The following is a 6913-nucleotide window of genomic DNA, read 5'->3' as shown; positions in this document are numbered from 1 at the left end:
AGAAGAGAGATGCAGAGGCATCGCGATGAGGCACGAGAGGCCCCTGAGAGACGCTGAGCGCACTGAACAAGTTCGCGACGCGACCCGAGGAGAAGAGAGAGATGATCGACGAGTGTAGACCGAGACCGATCGACCTGAGATGACGAGAGAGAGATGAGCCCACATGATAGGGTTGAGCATGTGCATAACACCTGCGTCATAACAAACACTGAGATCGTGCTCATGTGATGTTCTTGGCTTGTTGCTGGCTCTCGCGTCTTGTGTTTACCCGGATGTGTTCCGACTCCGTTAATGTGTTTTAGCGTAGCATCTCTCTCTCTTCAATATTTTATCTCGCACAGCAGTTACGGACAATAGTAGCCAGTAAGTAATAGTAGAACAGCTAGTCGCTGCTCATACTAGCTATGGCAGAGCCATCTCCTAGTCAGCAGAAGTCAACCACCCTCACGCCAGCGCCCGCGGGCGACAGCCGGAGTAGCAGCCCCAAGACAACCAGCTCTCGCCACGCTTAGCTTAGTTAGCAGAAGCAGCCAAAGCACATCCCTTCCTCCTTCTTCCTCGTCTGTACCTCTCTCTGCCTCCTTCCTCATTGTCATCATCACTTTTTCATTCATCAGATCTATAGTCCAGCTCCCTGGCTGGCAGCAGCAGCGGCAGCTTCCGCCACGTAGCAGTCCCAGCCGTACGTAGCAGCTTGAGCAGTAGCAACTACAGCAGCAAGCAGTACAACAGCAGCAGAGCAGGCAGCTAGCAGTAGGAGAGTAGCGCTTGTCTTAGCAGCCACAACGGTAGCAGCTAGCAGCGCAGCAGCACGTCAGATATGAGCTAGTAGTAGCATACGTAGCAGCTCAGTAGCTAGTAGAGTAGCAGGCTCAGCAGTTAGCCCAGCTGTTCAAGTCAGTATTCAAGCAGCAGCAGCAGGACAGCGCAGCGTAGCCAGCCAGCGAGCAGTATCAGAAAGCAGCGGCAGCAGCCAGTATCAGAAGCAGCTCGGGACAGGCAGCAGTGAATCCGCCCTATTGAAGGGCCGAGCAGCAAGTCATCATCATCACCGTCATCATCACCGTCATCATTCAGCAGCCAGCAGCCTGCCCTGATATAAAGAATTTCCCTGCTCCCGCTCGTGAAGCAGCTTGCTGCTATAATTTCTATCCGCTGCAGAATGTTATTATTATCACCGGCGGATTGGCTTGCGATTGCACGACATGTTACATCTGTGCACCGACCGCTAACCACCCTTTCGGGAACGTCTTTATCGTCCCTTATTTAGTTTATCGCATGGTGTGTTAGCCGGCCTCTCCCGCTTTCCATCCATTCATCTATGGCTTATTTTCGTAATCGCCTCGATCTCTCGGTTGGCTAAGCCAATATAGACACGCTATTAAAAAAGCCGTAGATCCGAGCGTTATTATGCTCGTAAAACACGAAACTAGCTATCTGCCCGTTGCCCCCCTCCCAGTCACCTGGAATATAATCACCTGGAATAAGTCACTAGTATATATATTAGGCGCGCTCTTGAGAGCTAAAATCAGTGCAAGAGAATACCACCGCGATGGACGAATGTAATTACGCTTCTTGAATAGTTGATAAGCGACTCTATTCCATAACAATCTCTTCAGATCGGCTTTTAGTTGTGTGCATGGGCCTCACCTAGGGCCTGTCGATTTCTTTCTGTGAGAAGGCCTGGCTTTGTGGCAAACCGGCTTCAGTGCAACATCGTGACTTTTTAGCTCGCTCCTTGACATCGTCAAGACTGACGCCTTTGCCACTGGCCTCTCCGTGCGTTCGTCCGTTCGTACATCCGTCCGTTTCCGTCCCAGTGTCAACATTTGGCTCACTGTCAACTATAACTCCTTTTAATACAACCGCTTCACCCACATGGTTTCCAAAATTGATTCCTCCCTCTCTCATAGTTTCTTCCTTGTCAACTTCTATGGGAGATGGTTTTGATAACGTCTCCTATTTTGGAGCCACGCCAGTCGACCTTACATTCGAGCAAGTCCTCACTTTTAGGAAAAAATGGAAATGGCCATAAGTCAGTTGAGTTCATCAATGGCGTCCTTGCTATTTGCCTTCGTATTTGCTGGTATGGAATTGTCTGGAATGAGGACTGGCCAAAACATATCACCAGATTTTCTATTTTTAGGCTCATCTGATCATGCTATGTCCAGATGCTCAGCTCTTGTTGTCCACAGAATCGCTCTTGATCTTGTTTCTTTGGTTCTGTGCGGTGCGTTCCGTCCGTACGTGCCGTCTGTCCGTCCGTCCGTCAAAAGTGTTGGCTGGCACACACATCTTAACAGTCGCTCGACGTTTAACACGGTCACGATATTCGGGTACGTTGGGGGCGTGGCGGGCCGGAAATCGAAAACGAGTTGGGATTTCAAGCCTGGGGCGTCAAAGGTCAAAGGCTCAACACACACACACACCTATCGCGCGCGGCACACAGATTTTACCACACACACACAGACCACACACACACACGCGTCTCGTCACAACACCCACACACACACACATCATCAGCATACACACACAACAACACACACACACACACTCATCCACACACACCGACACACACACGATGCAACCAACATCTCTGACCGCACGCACACACATACAACGGCACGCACACGGCACACTACTTTTATGCGTAGATTGTGGAATATCCATAGTTATGATTTCATCGTCGATACAAACACATGTTTCATCCGTGATAGAGCACGTGGACCAGCTCGTGATCCCCAAGCAGTGATCCCAATCTCGCCCACCTGATTGGTCGGGTTCTTGCGTCCTGGTTTACGAGTGTCGCGAAAGAAATTAGAACATTTGCGTCCTGTGCATCCGATATCGCAAACGGTCATAAAATTAGTGTCGTTACCGCATAGTTTACACGGTGCTGTTTTTGGACGTGTGCGTCTGACGTACGTCTTAGGAACGTACGTCCAAAACGCATTCGTGTAGGAATAGGCCTTTAGGCGAGAAAATTGCAGTAATTGCGGCCTCACAAATCTAAGGCTCGGACCCTAGGCTCGTGATAGTCGGTGTATAGCATCATGGTAGGAAAAGCCATCACTGTGCCGATATTGCGAGAGTCACAGGCTCAAAGGCTAAATGGGGCCACCAGGGCCACGATTTTAGACATTTTTCTGAGGACATGGGCCTGGTGCTGACGGAGACGATTGAATTAAAAACTTTTTTTTCGGTCTTTCAGCGGTGACCTTACCATTTTTATGGCTTTATTGAACAGGACCATGAAAATTTGTGCTTTCCACTGACGTGCGAAGAGTAAGGGTCTCGATAACCTTTTGACCCTTCAAGAGGAGTCGGTTAACATGGATCTTGGTTTTACTGCCTAGAGAAGATTTGACTGCCGGCGTTTGCTAGTAGAAATATACATTGCCTGTGATGTTATGAGGCTACTAATGTCACAGTGAAATTTCAAAAGCTAATTTGCTTCTGAAGAAAGGTTTATACCCTTTAAATCGTATAATTTCTATGGCATTCCTGTACTGTCAGTGGCGTTACATGTAACTTTATTAGCCACTTGCAGTGGCACTGCCAGTTGCATGTTGGTCCCTGGTTTGATAGTATGGCTGTAATTTTTTGCCTGCGTTAATTAGTTAACAGCGTGGCAGCTCTCTATTTTCAGCCGGTAGGCTTGCCGTAGGTAAATGGATGAGTGCTTACCTATCTCTGTCTTCGCAAATAGTTGTTGCTTATTACTTACGTACGATGGAAGCTTCCAGCTTCCATCTTAATCTTTAAAGACATGCAAACGTACGCGCCATCCTCGTTCGGCACACTTTCATTAACAGATCCCACCACGAACATTTCTTCGCAGAGGTTCCTGATACCCTCCAGTGGTTCGAAATAAGAGGCTAATTCCGTTTTGTCCGTTATTTGTCCATTTTCCCAACGGAGGACAAGTAGATTCTGTTCAGGGTAAGCTGTTTAGAGCAATTTTTCATAATTTGTGTACCATCGCTGGCCGTTGCTGTGGAATAACCCGAGTTAACATTATAAACATGGGCTGCCGGAGATGCCACCCGAATTAACATATAGTTAAACATTTATTGTGCAAGTTATATAAAAACGTTACGCTTGCTGGCTCCACGAAAACGGATCTTGCTTAGGGTTAGAAGACCATCAGACAATCAGTCTGATAGACAATGCAGACATCTGTTAGTCCATGCAGCCCGGTTCCAAAATTTTGCGTCACCGGTATCAAATCAGGGGGAGAATGCTTATATGATTTTTGGAAGGTATACACCCCTAGAGTTAGAAACGTGTGATAGCATTGTGGAGTGGCAGCTTATACTGTGAGTCTATCTACCTTTTCCAAAATGCGCCACCAAAAATTCTAATTAAGGCTATACATCAGTGTTCTGAACGCAGCTAGGACAGTGATTTGGGTGTCTAATGACCAGGTATTATGAGTCGTAGATTCATCTTCTGTCTTTTACCTTAAGAACATTTGACACAGCATTTTGATGAAAATAATATCAAGATGGCCGGGCCTAAAATGGCAAGAATTGGCCACTCAAAATTGCTGTTTTCAAGCTCGGTATAGCAGTTTAGAACACTAACCTTTGTGTCTATTATTTCAACTAGTCAAAGATTCTTTATTCATTCCTAAACCAATAAAAGCCCTTCATTATAATATAATGCAAAATCCAAGCAGACAACAATGGCAGCTGTATAACAAGTGTCAAACTAACTACAGTGAAATGTACATGATGAGTCTAATACTCATCATTACTGTCCAGTTCATCGTCATCCACATCGTCGTTCTCGTCCGTGCTTTCCCCATCATCTGGTGACCGATTATCGCAGTCTGACAGTCTGCACATATCAGTGCACTTGCCAGACAGACACAATTTAGCAGTGTACACTTCCTTGGACATTTGCAGGCCAGTAGGGCCAAGATAGCCTCAGGTGCTGGCTGACCATCCATCCAATCCACTACCATTGATTGCTCAGTTCCATCCATTTCAATTTTCCACCCTCTGCCAAGGGGACTTGGTACACCTGGATCTTGTTCAAGACATCTTCTCCATATTCCAGCCTGGTAGTTTGCCCTTTGTGCGTGTTTGACTAAGCAGTCCCTGCAGGGTGGAAGCTAATGACTCTATCTCACCTTTCTTGACACAGAACAATTGGTACCTGATATCATTGACCTTGGTGAATTCTGCTTTGGGACCATAGAGGAGACATGTGAAACACTCTAGTTTGTTCATCAGTTCTGAGGAAAGGTCCCATTCCTGGCCCAACTCCGCAAATGTGTTCCTAATTTCCCTGTTGATGGTCAATATAATTTTAGAGCACTTGCCTTCCCTTTACCTGCAAAAGCACTGGTAGTATCACCAGTGTATGAATGCATTCCAATAAGAGCTCTGCAGACATCTATGACGACAGTGACAGCGACTTTCCCTATGTCAACTAATCTAGTTCTGGTTCTTGTTCCACATTTCTGGAATAACGGGGCTCCTATCTGGTCATGGAATGCCAAACACATGATAAAGACACGGAAAAGTAGGCGTCCATCTGCTTCTTCCTGCTGGCACTGTAGATCTGGCACCTCTTCACTACCCTGCGATGTAATCTTGTAGCATTTGTCATCTACAGTTGCATACAGAATTTTCTCATGTAGTTTCTCTCTATACACAGACTTCCTGCATTCGCTGACAATGAAGATAATCAGACTTGTTTTGTTATTTACGCCTGCCAGGAAACTTCTCCATTGCCTCACGATCTGTGTGCTTGTGATACCCTGCAGCTGGTGCCCAGTTTCTTCCCGTCGTGCCGATCTCTCACTGTTCTTGATAGAATTCTCTCGATACGTGTCAAACACAACATATATTCTGGTACTTTTACTTTCCTCACTTAATGCCATAGACAGAATGGTAGAGGCAATGTCTCCAAACGTAGCTTGATCACCCTTTATTCTTTGAACTAGGTTCATTCCATCGACCACCGAAGAAGAATTTGTGGGAGTTGGTCTGCTACTGTCACATTCTTCTGCAGAGATGTGGCTAGGGCAGCTTTGTTTGTTTTCCTGAGTAATCCGTCTGGGGTGGAGAGAGACCAGGGTAGTTGTCCCAGGGGGTGAAAGAGGATGTCCTCCATCTTGAGATTGCGCCCTTGTGCCATCACTATGATGCGACCAAACAGAGACCGATCAGCTTTCAAGATGATCTCCTTCCCACTTGTTTTCACTACCTTCTTCTTACACATATTAGTGAATGTTTTCAGCTTGTTAGTTTTCATCGGATCGTGAAATGGTTTTGCTGGTGGATCGTTCTCCAGTCTCTCGTTTTTGAAAGCGGCATAACTCTGCTCTCCAATATCGCATGCCTTCATCAGGTCAGAGGCTATGTCTCTGGGTGCCGATTTTGCAGTAGAAATGCTTATGAGGTCTTGCTTTTCTGAGAATGGGTTGATCCAGGCTTGAATGAGGCCGACGACTGCCGATACTGTTTCCTCATCTTTTTTGGATTCTGGGCTGCTGTAGATCAGCATGGTTGAGTTCCGATTGGTTCCCATGTACCATGTCTCTTAAGTGTCTAAGAAATGCGCTGCAGTACTCTGCTGTTATGTAGTACCTTCTGATGGCTCCTGCTTTTAGGCTGAACCGTGCCGTGCCTCCAGGAGTCTGAGTGTCTTTATTCACTGTAACCTGAGTTGTCTGATCTATAGGTATCCGCCCAAAGGGATTATTGCTGGACATCTGCACTGAAAAATTACCTTCCTGAAAGGCTCTCTGTACATCAGGATTAGTCTCTGGAAGATTTGTCATCTGAGCAAAGTATGCAGACAGGTACCTGGCATAGTTGACCTTATCGTAGGCAAAACACCATGGGATCATGGTTCGAATGGCATTGATGTGCAAATCCTAGTTTCCCTTACGAGATGC

General features: G+C 46.5%; 1 protein-coding gene and 1 long non-coding RNA gene across 2 annotated transcripts in view; both read left to right on the top strand.

The window, feature by feature from the left end:
- Nucleotides 1-6913, top strand: part of LOC106807165 (metaxin-1-like) — a 97496-nt gene that overhangs the window by 16648 nt on the left and 73935 nt on the right. The window lies entirely within an intron of this gene.
- LOC106807180 overlaps nucleotides 5347-6913 on the top strand; it is a 19338-nt gene continuing 17771 nt past the window's right edge. Inside the window, exon 1 of the long non-coding RNA XR_001393633.1 lies at nucleotides 5347-5357. This is a non-coding gene — a long non-coding RNA (uncharacterized LOC106807180). The remainder of the gene's footprint in view (nucleotides 5358-6913) is intronic.

Source organism: Priapulus caudatus, unplaced genomic scaffold, assembly GCF_000485595.1.
Source record: "Priapulus caudatus unplaced genomic scaffold, Priapulus_caudatus-5.0.1 Scaffold198, whole genome shotgun sequence".
In the NCBI taxonomy this organism is placed as follows: domain Eukaryota; kingdom Metazoa; phylum Priapulida; class Priapulimorpha; order Priapulimorphida; family Priapulidae; genus Priapulus; species Priapulus caudatus.
The sequence above is the reverse complement of the archived record's forward strand: the minus strand, read 5'-3'. Positions and strand labels throughout refer to the sequence as shown.